Here is a 19,436-nt window from a genome sequence, read left to right as displayed (position 1 = left end):
GGATGCGTTGAGGATCATCTTCAAATCCTTACTGGATACGGGCGAGGTGCCAGAGGACTGGAGGTCTGTGAACATTATGCCATTGTTTAAAAAGAGTGCGAGGTATAGGCCAAATAATTATAGGCCGGTCAGTCTGACCTCGGTGGTGGGTAAATTATTAGAATAATTTCTGAGGGATAGGATAAACTGCCACTTAGAAAGGCACGGATTAATCAGGGATAGTCAGCATGGATTTGTTCAGGGAAGGTCATGTCTTATTGACTTAACTGAATTCTTTGAGGAAGTAACAAGGAGGATTGATGAGGGTAGTGCAGTGGATGTGGTCGACTTGGATTTTAATAAGGCATTTGACAAGGTCCCGCATGGCAGACTGATCAGTTAAATGAAAGCCCATGGGATACAGCGTAATGTGGCAGATTGGATCAAAAATTGGCTCAGGGAAGGAAACAAAGGGTACTAGTCAACGGATGTTTTTGCGAATGGAAAGCTGTTTCCAGTGGTGCTCCACAGGGCTCAGTGTTGGGTCCCTTGCTGTTCATTGTATATATTAATGATTTGGACTAAGAGTCATAGAGTCAGAGTCGTACAGCATAGAAACAGGCCCTTCGGCCCACCGCGTCCATGCCAACCATAATGCCTATCTATACTAATCCCACCTGCCTGCATTAATTCCATATCCCTCTCTGCCTTGCTCATTCTGTCCAGATGCCTCTTAAATGTCGCTACTGATCCTGTCTCCACGACCTCCTCAGGCAGCTCATTCCAGATACCCACTATTCTTTGTGTGAAAAATTTACCCCTTTGATCCCCTTTAAACCTCTTCCCTCTCACCTTAAATCTATGCCTTCTAGTTTTAGTCACCCCTACCATGGGAAACAGACTCTGGCTATCTACCCTATCTATGCCTCTCATAATTTTATATACCTCTATCATGTCCCCTCTCAGCTTCCTTTGCTCCACGGAAAACAGACCCAGCCTATCCAATCTCTCTTTATAACTCAAGCCCTCCAAACCAGGCAACATCCTTGTGAATATTTTCTGCACCCTCTCTAGCTTAATCACATCTTTCCAGTAGTGCGGCGACCAGAACTGCACACAGTACTCCAAATGCAGCCTAACCAACGTTATGTACAACTGTAACATGACGTCCCAACTCTTGTACTCAATGCCTCGGCTGAGGAAGGCAAGCATGCCATATGCCTTCTTCACCACCCTGTCTACCTGTTGCCACTTTCAGGGAACTACGTACTTGCACCCCAAGGTCTCACTGCTCAACAACACTCCCCAGGGCCCTGCCATTCACTGTATATGTCCTGCCCTGGTTTAACTTCCCAAAATGCATTACTTCACACTTGTCTGCGTTAAATTCCATTTGCCACTCCCTTGTCCACTTTCCCAGTTGATCGATATCCTGTTGTAACCTTAGACAATCTTCTTCACTGTCCACTATACCACCAATTTTGGTGTCACCTGCAAACTTACTAATCATGCCTCCTACATTCACATCCAAGTCATTAATATATATGACAAACAACAGAGGGCCCAGCACCGATCCCTGCGGCACACCACTGGTCACCGGCCTCCAATCTGAAAAACAACCCTCCACTACCACCCTCTGCCTCCTATCACCAAGCCAATTTTGTATCCAATTGGCTAGCTCACCCTGGATCCCATGTGTTCGAACCTTCTGGACCAGCCTACCATGCGGGACCTTGTCAAAGGTCATGTAGACAACGTCCATCGCCCTGCCCTCGTTAATCTTCTTGGTCACCTCCTCGAAAAACTCAATCAAATTTGTGAGACATGATTTCCCACGCACAAAGCCATGCTGACTATCCCTAATCAGACCATGCCTTTCCAGATGTATATAAATCCTGTCTCTCAGAATCCCTTCCAATAACTTTCCCACCACTGATGTAAGGCTCACCGGCCTGTAGTTCCCTGGGTTATCCCTGCTGCCCTTCTTAAATAAAGGCACAACATTAGCTATCCTCCAGTCTTCCGGTACCTCACCCGTGGCTAACGATGATATAAAAATCTCTGCCAGGGCCCCAGCAATCTTCTCCCTTGCTTCCCATAGCATCCTAGGATACACCTGGTCAGGCCCTGGGGATTTATCCACCTTAATGCACTTCAAAACCTCCAACACCTCCTCCTTTGTAATGTTGATATGCTCCAGGATATCAGTGTTCCCTCCCTTGAACTCACAAGCTTCCATGACCTTCTCCACGATAAATACGGATATATGGTAAATATGGACTTAAATGTGGGAGGCGTGATTGGGAAATTTGCTGATGACACAAAAATTGGTTGTGTAGTTGATAGTGAAGAGGATGGCCGTAGACTCTAGAATACAAACTAGGAGCAGGAGTAGGTCACTCAACCCCTCGAGCCTGCTTCGCCATTCAATAAGTTTATGGCTGAACTGATTACTCCACATTTCCACCTACCCCCGATAACCTTCCACCCCCTTGCATGAATGATCTCAGTGGTTTGGCTGAGTGGGTGGAATAGTGTCAAATGGAATTCAATCCGAAGAAGTTTGAGGTAATGCACGTGGTGAGGGCAAATGAAGCAAGAGAATACACAATAAATGGGAGAATATTGAGAGGGGTAGAAGAAGTGCATGTGCACAGGTCCCTAAAGATGGCAGCACAGGTAGATAGAGTGGTGAAGAAGGCATATGGAATGTTTTCCTTTATTGGTCGAGGTATAGAACACAAAAGCAGGGATGTCATGCTGGAATTGTATAAAATGCCGGTTCGGTCACAGTTGGAGTTTTGCATACAGTTCTGGTCACCACATTACAGGAAGGACATAATTGCTCTGCAGAGAGTATAGAGGAGATTCAGAAGAATGTTGCCATGGCTTGAAAATTGCAGCTACGAGGAAAGATTGGATAGACTAGGGTTGTTTTCCTTAGAATAGAGGAGGCTGAGGGGTGACTTAATTGAGGTGTACAAAATTATGAGGGGCCTAGATAGAGTAGATAGGATGGACCTGTTTCCCCTGGCAGAGAGGTCAATTACCAGAGGGCACAGATTTAAGGTGATTGGTAGAAGGATTAGAGGGGACATGAGGAAAAACGTTTTCACCCAGAGGGTGGTGGGTGTCTGGAATTCACTGCCAGGAATGGTGGTGGTGGCAGAAACCCTCAATTATTTTAAAAAACATGCATCTGAAGTGCTGTAACCTGCAAGGCTATGGACCAGGTGCTGGAAGGTGGAATTAGATAGCAGCTAGTTTTTCAGCCAGCAGGGACATGATCGGCTGAATGGCCTCTTTCTGTGCTGTAATCTTTCGATGCTTCTATGGTACCAAGCTCACAGTGACAGTGAACCAAACACATGATGACAGTTTACCAACTACACAGTGACAGTGTACTAATCACACAGTGACAGACTACCCACCACACGCTGATGGTCCACTCACCACACGGTGATGGTCCACCAACCTCAGCAACCATCTACTAACTTTCACACAACTAAGACAGTGTGAACATTGACTATGACATGTGCTGGTGAAGATACACCCACATCTTGACAGAATTATTGCTTAGCACCAGCAACGAGTTTCACAGTAAGTAAGTAAACATCATAAATATATATGTTTAATTGCATAACTAAATGAGGAGAGGGGATATCAGAAGCGAAAAGGTTGAGAACCCTTGCTTTAGAGACTCCATAACTGGAATCCATTCATCCTCCCTCAGTGCAGGCTAAAGGAATATTTCCAATTTGGACACTTCACTTTGGACACTTTTGTAAACGGTGCTGAGTGACAATGTGTCCAAGTTTGGCGAAGCAGCTAGTCAGTATTTTAAAATTCTTTCATGGGATGTAAGCATCGCTGGTAAGACCAGCATTTAATGCCCATCCTTAATTGTCCTTGAGAAGGTGATGGCGAGCTACCTTCTTGAACTGCTGTAGTCCTTGGGGTTTAGATACACCTACAGTGCTGTTGGGGAGTGAGTTCCAGGATTTTGACCCAGCGACAGTGAAGGAACAGCGATATAGTTCCAAGTCAGGATGGTGTATGGCTTTGAGGGGAATTTGCAACACTCTGGTTACTGGCCCCTGGTTTTGTGTTGGAACAGGAGTGGATGGGACAGGTGATGTGATCAGTGATCATCTCCCCATGTCCCTTAGCTCCTCTCTACCACTCCATCGCTTTGGATGTTCGAGAGCAAAGTTCCTGGCCCATAAGAGCAGAAAATTCCCATGAACATAAATTTGGACAGGCTAATTGTCAAACAAAGAGGTAAACAGTTTCTGAGATACATGTTTCCTTTCATTACTAGGTTATTTCCCCAATCCTGGCTTGGGATGAATTGAGAAATCTTGGGAGATTTATGAACTGATCCATCTTAAAGGTCAAGATGCACCAAAAGAATGAGGTCATTGCTTGCAGTTCTTAGCTTCACCTGTCAACTGTGGCTCAGTTAACAGCATTATCACCTCTGACTCATAAGTCTCGCTCCAGGGCTTGAGCACAAACATTTATGCTGACACTGGAGTGTTGTACTATCTTTCAGATGAGATATTAAAGTGAGACCCCATCTGCCTGCTTGTGTAGAAGGAAAAGGTCGCATCTCATGGCACTATTTCAAAGAGCAGGGGAGTTACCTAGTGTCCTGGTCAAGGTTTATTCACTCAAACAACATCACAAAAGAAAAAGATTATTTGGTCATTATTGTGTTGCTGTTTGTGGAAATTTGCTGTGCACAAATGGGCTGATGCATTCCAACAGTGACTACACTTGTGCGATATAAATGTACCTTTCAAAAGTACTTCAATAGCTGTAAAGTTGGCTCTCCTCCTCTCTCTCCATGGACTTAATTCTTATGAGTTGAAGGTGACTACTGAATCAGTCATTTCTTACTCGTTGCTCAGGTATTTGAATTCTGTTGTTGCAAACAGACTGCAGCGTTGCCAGAATGACATAATTGCAACAGAGATCAATCACAAGGATGATTCACACGAGAGTTTAGCCAGCACACTGTAACATGTCACTGCACAGCAAGAGAACAGCTTGACATTTTTAAGCTTTGTGAGGTCTGAAGGTTTCAATTTCCTATTATATATATATATAGATATGCTCAGCGAGATTGACTATCTTGTGGTAATGGAGTGACTACCAACAGGAAAAAGGGGGAAGTATGAAAAATGTGAGCCTCCCATTTGACACACACACACACACACACACACACACACACACACACACACACACACACACACACACACACACACACACACACACACACACACACACACACACACACACACACACACACACACTTTTATGTAGAAGGAAAGCAAGAAAGAACTTTACAGCCAATGAGGTACTTCTACAATGAAAACAATCGATATGGAAGTTTAAGAGACAGCTGCTCATGGCGAAAAAGAGCCCAGAACTGTAAGCAATGATTTCATCCTTTTCATGATGTCTTGACCTTTCCAATTCATCCAGAGCCAGAATTGGGGAATAACCCAATGAGGAAAGGAAACTCAGAAAATGCTTACCTTTCTGTTTGACAACAAGTCTGTGCAAATATAATATTCAAGGGATTTTTCTGGTCTCATGGCACTGGGAACGTTCCTCGGGAAAATGACAGATTTAGGTGGGACATAGTTAAGGGACATGGTTACAGTTAAGGATCAGTAATGGAAATTCTTGCTATTATTTCCTTCTTTGGTAGTGGTGAACAGAAACCAATTATAATGAGCCTGACTGAAGTAATTGAGTAAATGTCAGCCAGTCAAATATCTCTCTGAACAGACAGGAGGCATTCTGAAGGGGGAGGGTGAACAGCCAGAGGTTGTGGTACACATTGGTACTAACGACATAGGCAGGAAGAGTGATGAGGTCCTGCAGGGGGAGTTCAGGGAGTTAGGTAGTAAATTGAAAAACAGGACCTCCAGGGTTGTAATCTCGGGATTACTCCCTGTGCCATGTGCCAGCGAGGCTAGAAATAGGAAGATAGTGCAGCTAAACATGTGGCTGAACAGCTGGTGTAGGAGGGAGGGTTTCAGATATCTGGATCATTGGGATCTCTTCCGGGAAAGGTGGGACCTGTACAAGAAGGACGGGTTCCATCTACACTGGAGGGGCACAAATATCCTGGCTGCGAGGTTTGCAAGCGTCACTCGGGACGGTTTAAACTAGTGTGGCAGGGGGGTGGGAACCAGAGCAGTAGGACAGCAGGTGAAATAACTGAGGGGAACTAGTAAATAAGGCCAGTAAGACTGAGAGGAAGAGCAGGCAGGGAGATGTTGCGGAGCACAGTGGGACTGGTGGTCTGAAGTGCATTTACCTCAATGCGAGAAGTATAACAGGTAAGGCAGATGAACTTAGAGCTTGGATTATTACTTGGAACTATGATGTTGTTGCTATTACAGAGACTTGGTTGAGGGAAGGACAGGATTGGCAGCTAAACGTTCCGGGATTTAGATGCTTCTGGCGGGATAGAGGGGGATGTAAAAGGGGTGGGGGAGTTGCATTACTGGTTAAGGAGAATATCACAGCTGTACTGCGGGACGACACCTCAGAGGGGTCATGCAGCGAGGCAATATGGGTAGAGCACAGGAATAGGAAGGATGCAGTCACGATGTTGGGGGTTTACTACAGGCCTCCCAACAGCCAGCGGGAGATAGAGGAGCAGATATGTAAACAGATTTTGGAAAGATGTAAAAGCAACAGGGTTGTAGTGGTGGGTGATTTTAACTTCCCCTATATTGACTGGGACTCACTTAGTGTTAAGGGCTTGGATGCAGCAGAATTTGTTAGGAGCATCCAGGAAGCATCTTGAAACAATATGTCAATAGTCCAACTAGGGAAGGGGCCGTACTGGACCTGGTATTGGGGAATGAGCCCGGCCAGCTGGTCGAAGTTTCAGTAGGGGGAGCATTTCATGAACAGTGACCATAATTCCATAAGTTTTAAGGTACTTGTGGATAAGGATAAGAGTAGTCCTCGGGTGAAGGTGCTAAATTGAGGGAAGGCTAATTATAACAATATTAGGCAGGAACTGTAGAATTTAGATTGGGGGTGGCTGTTTGAGGGTAAATCAACATCTGACATGTGGGAGTCTTTCAAACGTCAGTTGATTAGAATCCAGGACCGGCATGTTCCTGTGAGGATGAAGGATAAGTTTGGCAAGTTTCGGGAACCTTGGATAACGAGGGATATTGTGAGCCTAGTCAAAAAGAGAAAGGAAGCATTCGTAAGGGCTGGAAGGCTGGGAACAGACAAAGACCTTGAGGAATATAAAGACAGCAGGAAGGAACTTAAGCAAGGAGTCAGGAGGGCTAAAAGGGGTCATGAAAAGTCATTGGCAAACAGGATTAACGAAAATCCCAAGGCTTTTTATACGTATATAAAGAGCAAGAGGGTTGCCAGGGAAAGGGTTGGCCCACTCAAGGACAGAGGAGGGAATCTATGCGTGGAGCCAGAGGAAATGGACGAGGTACTAAATGAGAACTTTGCATCAGTATTCACAAAGAGAAGGACTTGGTCGATGATGAGTCTAGGGAAGGGAGTGTAGATAGTCTGGGTCATGTCGATATCAAAAAGGAGGAGGTGTTGGGCGTCTTGAAAAACATTAAGATAGATAAGCCCCCAGGGCCTGATGGGACCTACCCCAGAATGCTAAGGAAGGCAAGGGAGGAAATTGCTGGGGTTTTGACAGAAATCTTTACATCCTCATTGGCTACAGGTAAGGTCCCAGAGGACTGGAGAATAGCCAATGTTGTTCCTTTGTTTAAGAAGGGTGGCAAGGATAATCCAGGAAATTATAGGCTGGTGAGCTTTACGTCAGTGGGAGGGAAATTGTTGGAGAGGATTCTTCGGGACAGGATTTACTCCCATTGGAAAACAAATGGACTTATTAGCGAGAGACAGCTCGGTTTTGTAAAGGGAAGGTCGTGTCTCACTAACTTGATCGAGTTTTTTTATTTATTTTTTAAAATTTTATTTAGAGATACAGCACTGAAACAGGCCCTTCGGCCCACCGAGTCTGTGCCGACCAACAACCACCCATTTATACTAATCATACATTAATCCCATATTCTCCGCATGCTTTCACATGCGTTCAAGTCCTCTGAAGAAGGAATTTTCCTCCACACAAGATCAGGGGGCAGGTTGTTCAACCTTGCCCGTCTAAGAGCGAAGTCCAAAGTACGGAAAGTCCTCATCAGGGAACTCCTCTTTGCTAACGATGCTGCTTTAACATCTCACACTGAAGAGTGCCTGCAGAGTCTCATCGACAGGTTTGCAGCTGCCTGCAATGAATTTGGCCTCACCATCAGCCTCAAGAAAATGAACATCATGGGGCAGGATGTCAGAAATGCTCCATCCATCAATATTGTCGACCACGCTCTAGAAGTGGTTCAAGAGTTCACCTACCTAGGTTCAACTATCACCAGTAACCTGTCTCTAGATGCAGAAATCAACAAGCGCATGGGAAAGGCTTCCACTGCTATGTCCAGACTGGCCAAGAGAGTGTGGGAAAATGGCGCACTGACACGGAACACAAAAGTCCGAGTGTATCAAGCCTGTGTCCTCAGTACCTTGCTCTACGGCAGCGAGGCCTGGACAACGTATGTCAGCCAAGAGCGACGCCTCAATTCATTCCATCTTCACTGCCTCCGGAGAATACTTGGCATCAGGTGGCAGGACCGTATCTCCAACACAGAAGTCCTCGAGGCGGCCAACATCCCCAGCTTGTACACACTACTGAGTCAGCGGCGCTTGAGATGGCTTGGCCACGTGATCCGCATAGAAGATGGCAGGATCCCCAAAGACACATTGTACAGCGAGCTCGCCACTAGTATCAGACCCTTTAAAGACGTCTGTAAACGCGACATGAAATCCTGTGACATTGATCACAAGTCGTGGGAGTCAGTTGCCAGCGTTCGCCAGAGCTGGCGGGCAACCATAAAGACGGGGCTAAAATGTGGCGAGTCGAAGAGACTTAGTAGTTGGCAGGAAAAAAGACAGAGGCGCAAGGGGAGAGCCAACTGTGCAACAGCCCCGACAAACAAGTTTCTCTGCAGCACCAGTGGAAGAGCCTGTCACTCTAGAATTGGCCTTTATAGCCACTCCAGGCGCTGCTTCACAAACCACTGACCATCTCCAGGCGCGTATCCATTGTCTCTCGAGATAAGGAGGCCCAAAGACATTAATCCCATATTCTCTACCACATCCCCACCATTCTCCTACTACTTACCTACGCTAGGGGCAATTTACAATGGCCAATTTACCTATCAACCTGCAAGTCTTTTGGAGGTGGGAGGAAACCGGAGCACCCGGCGGAACCCCACGCAGACACAGGGAGAACTTGCAAACTCCGCACAGGCAGTACCCAGAACTGAACCCGGGTCGCTGGAGCTGTGAGGCTGCGGTGCTAACCACTGCGCCACTGTGAGGAAGTGACGAAGATGATGGATGACGGAAGGGCAGTGGATGTTGTCTACATGGACCTCAGTAAAGCCTTTGACAAGCCCCTCATGGCAGACTGGTACAAAAGGTGAAGTCACATGGGATCAGAGGTGAGCTGACAAGGTGGATACAGAACTGGCTTGGTCATAGAAGACAGAGGGTAGCAGTGGAAGGGTGCTTTTCTGAATGGAGGGATGCGACTAGTGGTGTTCCGCAGGGATCAGTGCTGGGTCCTTTGCTGTTTGTAGTATATATAAATGATTTGGAGGAAAATGTAGCTGGTCTGATTAGTAAGTTTGCGGACGACACAAAGGTTGGTGGAGTTGCGGATAGTGATGAGGATTGTCAGAGGATACAACAGGATATAGGTCAGTGGGAGACTTGTGCGGAGAAATGACAGATGGAGTTTAATCCGTACAAATGTGAGGTAATGCATTTTGGAAGGTCTAATACAGGTGGGAAGTATACAGTAAATGGCAGAACCCTTAGGAGTATTGACAGGCAGAGAGATCTGGGCGTACAGGTCCACGGATCACTGAAAGTGGCAACGCAGGTGGATAAGGTAGTCAAGAAGGCATACGGCATGCTTTCCTTCATTGGTCGGGGCATTGAGTATAAAAATTGGCAAGTCATGTTACAGCTGTACAGAACCTTAGTTAGGCCACACCTAGAATATTGCATACATTTCTGGTCGCCATACTACCAGAAGGATGTGGAGGCTTTGGAGAGGGTACAGAAGAGGTTTACCAGGATATTGTCTGGTCTGGAGGGTGTTAGCTATGAGGAGAGCTTGGATAAAGACGGATTGTTTTCACTGGAGCGACGGAGGTGGAGGGGCGACCTGATTGAGGTTTACAAAGTTATGAGTGGCATGGACAGAGTGGATAGTCAGAAGCTTTTTCCCAGGGTGGAAGAGTCAGTTACTAGGGGATATAGGTTTAAGGCACAAGGGGCAAAGTTTAGAGGGGATGTGCGAGGCAAGTTTTTTACACAGAGGGTGGTGAGTGCTGCAACTTGCTGCCAGGGGAGGTGGTGTAAGCAGGTACAATAGCGACGTTTAAGAGGCATCTTGACAAATACATGAATAGGATGGGAATAGAGGGATACGGACCCCGGAAATGCAGAAGGTTTCAGTTTAGACAGGCATCATGATCGGCGCAGACTTGGAGGGCCAAATGGCCTGTTCCTGTGCTGTACTGTTCTTTGTTTTTTGTTCTCGTCCAATCTCATGTGGAAGGCATCACCAGCTGAGCCTGATATAGTCTTCTGTTCTGTTCTGATGTAAGGCCATGCAACTGAATCATTAACTGTTTTTATCTCTTCACAGATGCTGCTAAACCTGCTGAGTATTTTCAGCATTTGACACCATACCTGGAGTACTGTGCGCAGTTTTGGTCACCACATCGAAAAAAGGATATACTTGCCTTGGAGGCAGCACAGCGTAGGTTCACTAGATTGGTTCCCTGGGATGAGAGAGTTGTCCTATGATGACAGGCTAAGTGAATTGGGACTATACTCTCTGGAGTTTAGAAGAATGAGAGGCTATCTCATTGAAACATACATGATTCTGAAGGGGCTGGACAGGATAGAGACTAAGAGGTTGTTTCCCCTCGCTGGAGAATCTAGAACACGGGTGCATGGTCTCAGGATAAGGGGTCGATCATTTAAGACTGAGTTGAGTGGAAATTCCTTCACTCAAAGGGCTGTGAATCTTTGGAATTCTCTACCTCAGCAGGTTGTGGATGCTCCATTGTTGACTACATTTAAGACTGAGATAGATAGAGTTTTGGTCTCTCAGGGAATCAAGGGATATGGGGAGAAGGCGTGAAAGTGGAGTTGAGGCCAAAAATCAGTCATGATCATCTTGAATGACAGAGCAGGCTTGAGGGTCAGTATAGTCTGCTCCTGCTCCTATTTCTTACATTGTTATGTTCTTGTGTTAATGTTCTTACTTCTAATCTTGGCCTCAACTGAAATCCAGATGCTTGCACTTTCCAGCAAGATGCCCTGGACAGCGGTCAGGAATGGGAGGAAGTCTGGTTGATTTTTCCTTAGTTTATCATGAAAGTCCTGAAGTCCATTGCCAAGACTTTACCAACTTCCCCTGATTGTGATCGACACACTCCGCACAGATTGGGAATCAAGCACAGGGACCTCGTAGCTTTGTGCAGCTCCCAGCTTCCTTGTTGGGCACCATTTTATCAAAGAGCCCAAAGGGTCCAAAATAGCAAATACTCACTTGCCCTGAGTTGATGGAGGATGAGCTGAGACCAGTTACAGAGACTCTAAAGTCCGATCTATCCATAGTTGCGGCAAATTTAAACATATTGTTTAATCTTCTCTTCATGTCCCTGGAACACAGTTCGATTCATATTCTGACTGCTTATTGTGTCACAGTCTTCAAGAGGAAACTTCCATTGTGTAGCATTGACAGAGCAAGTCACCCTTTGAAAAAAATCCACAAACTCTTCCACTGAAGTTGATCATTATTATGGGGTATTTTCCTGTGTCTAAGAAACAACTGAAAATGCTTCAGAGACAATGATGGTTGGTCACTTTCTGACACATAGGATGGGCTACAAGTCGATATATGGCTGTCGCATCGCAGAATCACGGAATAGTTACAGCAAAAAGGAGGCCATTCGGCCCATCGTATCTGCACTGGTTCTCTGAGTAATTTACCTAATGACATTCCCCTGCCTTCTCCCCATAACCGTGCACATTCTTCCTTTTCAGATAACAGTCTAATTCCTTCTTGAATGCCTCAATTTAACCTGCCTCCCCCACACGCTCAGGCAGTGCATTCCAGACCGTAACCACTCGCTGCATGAAGAAGTTTTTCCTTATGTCGCTTTTGCTTCTTTTGCCAATCACTTGAAATCTCTGCCCTCTCGTTCTCGATCTTTTCACAGGTGGGAACAGTTTCTCCCTATCAACTCTGTCCAGACCCCTCATGATTTTGAATACCTCTATCAAATGACTTCTCAGCCTTCTCTTCTCCAACAGTCCTAACTTCTCCAATTTGTCTTTATACCTGAAGTTCCTCATCCCTGGAACCATTCTCATTAACTTTTTCTGTGCTCTCTCCAATGCCTTCACATTTTACCTTAGGTGCAGCACCCAGAACTGAATGCAATACTCCAGTTGAGGCCAAACTAGTGTCTTATAAAATTATAACATAACCTCCTTGCTCTTGTACTCAAAGCTCCTATTAATAAAGCCCAGGATCCTGTCTGCTTTATTAACTGCTCTCTCAACCTGTCCTGCCATCTTCAATTACTTATCCTTCTTGCACACCTTTTAAGGTTGTACTCTTTACCATCTATTGTCTCTCCATGATCTTCCTACCAGAATGAATGATTTCACATTTCTCCACATTAAGCTTCATCTGTCACTTGTCCGCCCATGTCACCATCTTGTCCATGCCCTTTTGAAGTTCTACACTATCTTTCTCACAGTTCACAATGCTTCCAAGTTTCATGTTATCCACAAATTTTTAAATTGTGCCCTGTACACCAAGGTCTAGGTCATTAATATATATCAGAAACAGCAATGGTCCCAACTCTGAACCCTGGGGAACTCCCTACAAACCTTCCTCTAGCCCAAAGAATATCCATTAACCGCTACTCTTTGTTTCTTGTCACTCAGCCAATTCCATATCCATAATAATAAAAGCAAAATACTGCAGATGCTGGAAATCTGAAATAAAAACAAAAAATGCTGGAAATACACAGCAGGTATAGGTACTCAGCAAATACTCAGCAGCATCTGTGGAGAGAGAAGCAAAGTTAACGCTTCAAGTCTGTGACCTTTGATCAGAACTGGTTATCTATATCCATGTTGCTACCATCTCTTTTATTCCATGAGCTATAATTTTGCTCACAAGTCTGTTGTGCGGCACTGTATCAAATGCCTTTGTAAGTCCATGCACACCACATCAACAGCATTGCCCTCATCAAGACTCTTAGTTACCTCTTTAAAAAATTCCAGCAAGTTCATTAAACATGATTTTCCCTTACCAAATCCATGGTTGCTTTCCTTAATTAACCTGCATTTGTCCATGTGACTATTAATTTAGTCCCAAATTATTATTTCTAGATGTGTCACCACCACCAAGGTTAATCTGACTGGCCTGTAGTTGCAGGGCTCATCTTTACATCCTTTTTTGAACAAGGCTGTAACATTTGCAATTCTCCAGTCCTCTGGCACCACCCCTGAGTCTAAGGCAGATTGGAAAATTATGGCCAGTGTCTCCACAATTTCCACTCTCACTTCCTGCACTATCCTTGGATGCATCTCATCCAGTCCTGGTGCTTTATCAACTTTAAGTATAGACAGCCTATTCAATGCTGCCTCTTTATTAATTTTAAGTCCTTCTAGTCTATTAATTACCTCTTCTTTCACTTGGCCTGGGTAGCATCTTCTTCCTTGGTAAAGACAGGTGCAAAGTATTCATTTAATACCTCAGCTATTTCCCCTGCCTCCATGCATAAATCCCCCTTTTGGTCCCTAATTGGCCCGACTCTACCTTTTACTACCATTTTATTATTTATATGCCTATGGAAGACTTTGGGATTTCAGTTTATTTCCTTTTATGTTAGCCGCCCGTCTCTTTTCATACTCTCTCTTTGCTTCTCATTTGCTTTTTCACTTCCATTCTGAAACTTCTATGTTTGTATGTATTCTTTCAGAATGTTAGGAATACCTCTGGTACAAAATGGTGCACATAAAGGGCTGAATTTAGCCGCACCAGTGGGGCTGCTGGCACTGGGCCGAAAAGGCGGTGGGAAGCCCGTCTCGGCCTTTTAGAGCCCACCGACCCCCAGCGCAATTCTATAGCGCTCAGGCTTTTAACAGCCTGGTACTGGTGCCCCATCCCTTTGAAGTCAGGCATCCCATCTCCAAGAGCTGCCAGCCAATCAGAGGATGGGCAGCTCAGTAGTATCTGCAGCGCTACCAGGAGCGATGGCCACTGGCAGTACTACACCAGGCCTGGGACCAGGCCCAGCACTGGAGACCTGGACTTGAGGTAATTGAGGCAGGGTTGACGGGACCAGTCCGGCAGGCCCCAGCGATGGTAGCGGGGGTGGTGGCGGGGAGGGTGACAATGAGTCTTGGGGGTGGAGTGGTGTTATGGGCAGTGGGGTGTTTGCCGCTGGGGGCCCTTCATAGGCCACAGATTGCCCATGAAGGAGGCAACCCCTCCCCCCACCACCGCCCCGCCAAGGCTGCAGGGAGATCGCCTCGTTTCACTCCCGCCACTGGCCCCTGGTGACTTAATCGGTTGCGACGGAAAGGTGATGGGCCCTCCGCCCCACCCGCCCCACCCACCCCACCCCACCTCCTGTTGCAATTCTCGGGGCACCCCCACCTCCTCGCCCGGTTGTGGGGGCCCATTAAATCCAACCCAATCTAGGCGGGGACAGAAATTATTGCGAGGAGGGCTCAGCCATTACACACTCTCACTGTCTTGATTGGCCATCTTCTAACGCCACCGCCCACCCCAAAACCAGCCTGAACTTTATATATAACAGTATGGGGATTAGGAAAAGCTGAAGCACATGATCGCTCTGGGCTAGTACTATCTTGCGTTTATGCCCTTTTGTGCACTATGACATTGACTACACTTCAAACGTACTTCATTGGCCGTAAGGTTGTGAAAGGCGTTAGAGAAATGCAAGTTCTCCATTCTTTGAGCTCACTCATTCCCATACAAGCAAGTAAACAGAAACATCTTGCATAATGCAACTTTTCTCATGGAAGTAACAATCAAATCTATGATCATTCTAGGTCTGGAACTGCAGTCTACGTGTAATCCAGAAGGCTACAGCAATCCCATATTTCTCTCACTAGCCTTTGCAAGCATCAGTGTAGCTATACACACATCCTGGTCGATGTAGTTAATGAGCTTTAGGAAGTAACACCAGGCAAATCACAGTGCACAGGTGACAGGTCGGTGTTGGAGGAGGAGTAGGTAGCTCCCTGGTGTCTAGATAGTTACCATCAATGGCACCCAGTACTGTGAAAAAATGCAGCAGTACAGAGAATTTGGGTGGATATGCCATATTCCTGATGCTATTCAGTAGAAGTGAATACTGGTTATTACTGTAGATGCCAGCCTTGAAAGTGTCAAAAGTGGAAAAATTGATGTTGGTGGTGGACTTGTCCATCACTGACAGCCTTGTTCCTGGAAACTCTCCATAAAATTGTGTTTATCTAAAACTTTGCTGCCTGTATCCTAACTCACACTAGGTCTCTCTCATACATAGAGTCATGGAGTCATACCGCACACAAACAGGCCCTTTGGCCCATCATGTCTGTGCTGGCCATCAAGAACCTAACTATTCTAGTCCCATTTTCCAGCACTTGGCACGTAGCGTAGCCTTGTATGCTATGGTGTTTCAAGTGCTCATCTAAATAGTTCTTAAATGTTGTGAGGGTTCCTGCCTCTATCACATCTTCAGGCAGTGTTTTCCAGATTCCAACCACCCTCTGGGTGAAAAAATGTTTCCTCAAATCCCCTCTAAACCTCCTGCCCATTACCTTAAATCTATGCCCCCTGGTTATTGACCCCTCTGCTAAGGGAAAAAGTTTCTTCCCATCTATCCTATCAGTGCCCCTCATAATTTTGTATACCTCAATCATGACCCCCCCTCATCCTTCTCTGTTCTAAGGAAAACAACCCTAGCCTTTTCAATCTCTCTTCATAGCTGAAATGCTCCAGCCCAGGCAACATCCTGATGAATCTCCTCTGCACCCTCTCCAGTGCAATCACAGCCTTCCTATCGTGTGGTGCCCAGAATTGTACACAGTGCTCCAGCTGTGGCCTAACTAGCGTTTTATACAGCTCCATCATAACCTCCCTGTTCTTATATTCTATGCCTCGACTAATAAAGGCAAGTATCCCATATACCTTTCTAACCACCTTTTCTACCTGTGCTGCTGCTTTCAGTGATCCATGGACAAGTACACCAAGGTCCCTCTGACACTCTGTACTTCCTAGGGTCCTACCATCCATTGTATATTCCCTTGCCTTGTTCGTCCTCCCAAAATGCATCACCTCACACTTCTCAGGATTAAATTCCATTTGCCACAGCTCCAACAATCTTACCAGCCCATTTATATCATCTTGTAATCTAAGGCTTTCCTCCTCACTGTTTATGACACCACCAATTTTCATGTCATCTGCAAATTTACTTATCATATCTCCTTCTTCTTTCTTCTTTTGGGCCTCCTTATCTCGAGAGACAATGGATACGCGCCTGGAGGTGGTCAGTGGTTTGTGAAGCAGCGCCTGGAGTGGCTATAAAGGCCAATTCTGGAGTGACAGGCTCTTCCACAGGTGCTGCAGAGAAATTTGTTTGTCGGGGCTGTTGCACAGTTGGCTCTCCCCTTGCGCCTCTGTCTTTTTTCCTGCCAACTACTAAGTCTCTTCGACTCGCCACAATTTAGCCCTGTCTTTATGGATGCCCGCCAGCTATGGCGAATGCTGGCAACTGACTCCCACGACTTGTGATCAATGTCACACGATTTCATGTCGCGTTTGCAGACGTCTTTATAGCGGAGACATGGACGGCCGGTGGGTCTGATACCAGTGGCGAGCTCGCTGTACAATGTGTCTTTGGGGATCCTGCCATCTTCCATGCAGCTCACATGGCCAAGCCACCTCAAGCGCCGCTGACTCAGTAGTGTGTATAAGCTGGGGGTGTTGGCCGCTTCAAGGACTTCTGTGTTGGAGATATAGTCCTGCCACCTGATGCCAAGTATTCTCCGGAGGCAGCGAAGATGGAATGAATTGAGACGTCGCTCTTGGCTGGCATACATTGTCCAGGCCTCGCTGCCAAAAAATAGCGCACTGGCAAAGGCTACAGTTCAGAAGGTCCCTTGCTTTTCCTGGCATACGTCAAAGCTATAGATTTAAACGTAGGGGTAATGATTAAGATGTTTTCAGATGATACAAAAATTGACCACGCAGTTGATATTGAGGAAGAAAGCTGTAAACTGTAGGAAATTATCAATGGTTTGGTCAGGTGGGCAGAAAGGTGGCATATGAATTCAATTCAGAGAAGTGTGAGGTAATGCATTTGGGAAGAGTAAACAAGGCAAGGGAATGCACAGTAAGTTTTAGGATCCTGACAAGTGTAGAGAAGATGAACCTTGGAGTACAAGTCTACAGATCCCTGAAGGCAGCAGGATTGGCAAATAAAGTGGTTTAGAAGGAATATCGGATAGGTTTCTTTAAGGGATAGGCATAGGGAGGTTATACTAGAACTGTTATAGGGCCCTACAAATTCACAGCCGTGAAAAATGCGTCATGGACCAAGAAATCTCAGGTGCCCGTGAAATTGGCCATTTTGCGAACTTTGTGCGTTTTATTGATTCTTCTTTGGCCTCCTTGTCTCGAGAGACAATGGGTAAGCGCCTAGAGGTGGTCAGTGGTGTCAGTCGCTGTGAGGCAACTATGGAGTGACCTCTCCATGGCGCATGCCTGGGCGAATGTATGGAGGTTGAGAGTTGCCCAAGCGTCAAAACCCCCCTCTCGGCCTTTCTGGTGGGGTCCAAAGGAGTGCAGAGCACGACGTTTGGCACCGGTATGGCTGCAGGAACTGCCGGAAACATGCCAAAGGTGACACATGACCGCCTACGGGGTTCCACTCCGGATTTTCTGTTAGGGTTTACTCCCTTAGCCGTGGTCTCTCCCGAGACGCCCACAAGGCAGCTGTTCATTTGACAAATAAAACAAGTTAGGGTTATACCCTCATAACCAAAAAATACTTGCTGCAGTCAGGTGGGAGTTGAACAGTGCAAACCACCCTCACCAGGTGGCCGTAACCAATTGGGGGCTTGTCTGGGATCTGAACTGCCAGACAAACGGGAAATTTGGAAAACGGGAGGGAAAATTGACCTCTAAATTGTGGAATATATTCATGTCTAAATCATTAATGTACACTACAAACAGCAAGGGTCCCAGCACCAATCCCTGTGGTACACCACTGGTCACAGGTTTCCACTCGCAAAAACAACCTTCGACCATTACCCTCTGTTTCCTGCCACCAAGCCACATTTGCATCCAATTTGCCAAATTGTCCTGGATCCCATGGGCTCTTACCTGCTTAACCAATCTCCCTTGTATTTGCTGACCTATATTGGCTCCCAGTCTGGCAACACTTCAATTTTAAAATTTTCATCCTTGTTTTGAAATTCCTCCCTTCCCTATCTCTGTAACCTCCTCCAGCACTACAACCCTCTAGGATCTCGAAACTCCTTCAGTTCTGGACTCTTGAGTATTTCCTATTTTAATTTCACCACCATTGGTGGATTTCTTTTCAGCTAGCTTGGTTGAGGGAAGGGCAGGATTGGCTTTAGAAGCTTCAGGCGGGATAGAGGGGGATGTAAAAGGGGTGGGGGAGTTGCATTACTGGTTAAGGAGAATATCACAGCTGTACTGTGGGAGGACACCTCAGAGGGGTCATGCAGCGAGACAATATGGGTGGAGCTCAGGAATAGGAAGGTTGCAGTCACGATGTTGGGGATTTACTACAGGCCTCCCAACAGCCAGCGGGAGGTAGAGGAGCAGATATGTAGACAGATTTTGGAAAGATGTAAAGGTAACAGGGTTGTGGTGGTGGGTGATTTTAACTTCCCTTATATTGACTGGGACTCACTTAGTGCTAGGGGCTTGGATGGGGCAGAATTTTTGAGGAGCATCCAGGAGGGCTTCTTGAAACAGTATGTAGATAGTCCAACTAGGGATGGGGCCGTACTGGACCTGGTATTGGGGAATGAGCCCGGCTAGGTGGTCGAAGTTTCAGTGGGGGAGCATTTCGGGAGCAGTGACCATAATTCCATAAGTTTTAAGGTACTTGTGGATAAGGATAAGAGTAGTTCTCAGGTGAAGGTGCTAAATTGGGGGAAGGCTAATTATAACAATATTAGGCAGGAACTGAAGAATTTAGATTGGGGGTGGCTGTTTGAGGGTAAATCAACATCTGACATGT

Source organism: Heterodontus francisci, chromosome 1 (genome assembly GCF_036365525.1).
Source record: "Heterodontus francisci isolate sHetFra1 chromosome 1, sHetFra1.hap1, whole genome shotgun sequence".
Classification (NCBI taxonomy): Eukaryota; Metazoa; Chordata; class Chondrichthyes; order Heterodontiformes; family Heterodontidae; genus Heterodontus; species Heterodontus francisci.
This window is presented reverse-complemented; position numbering follows the sequence as displayed.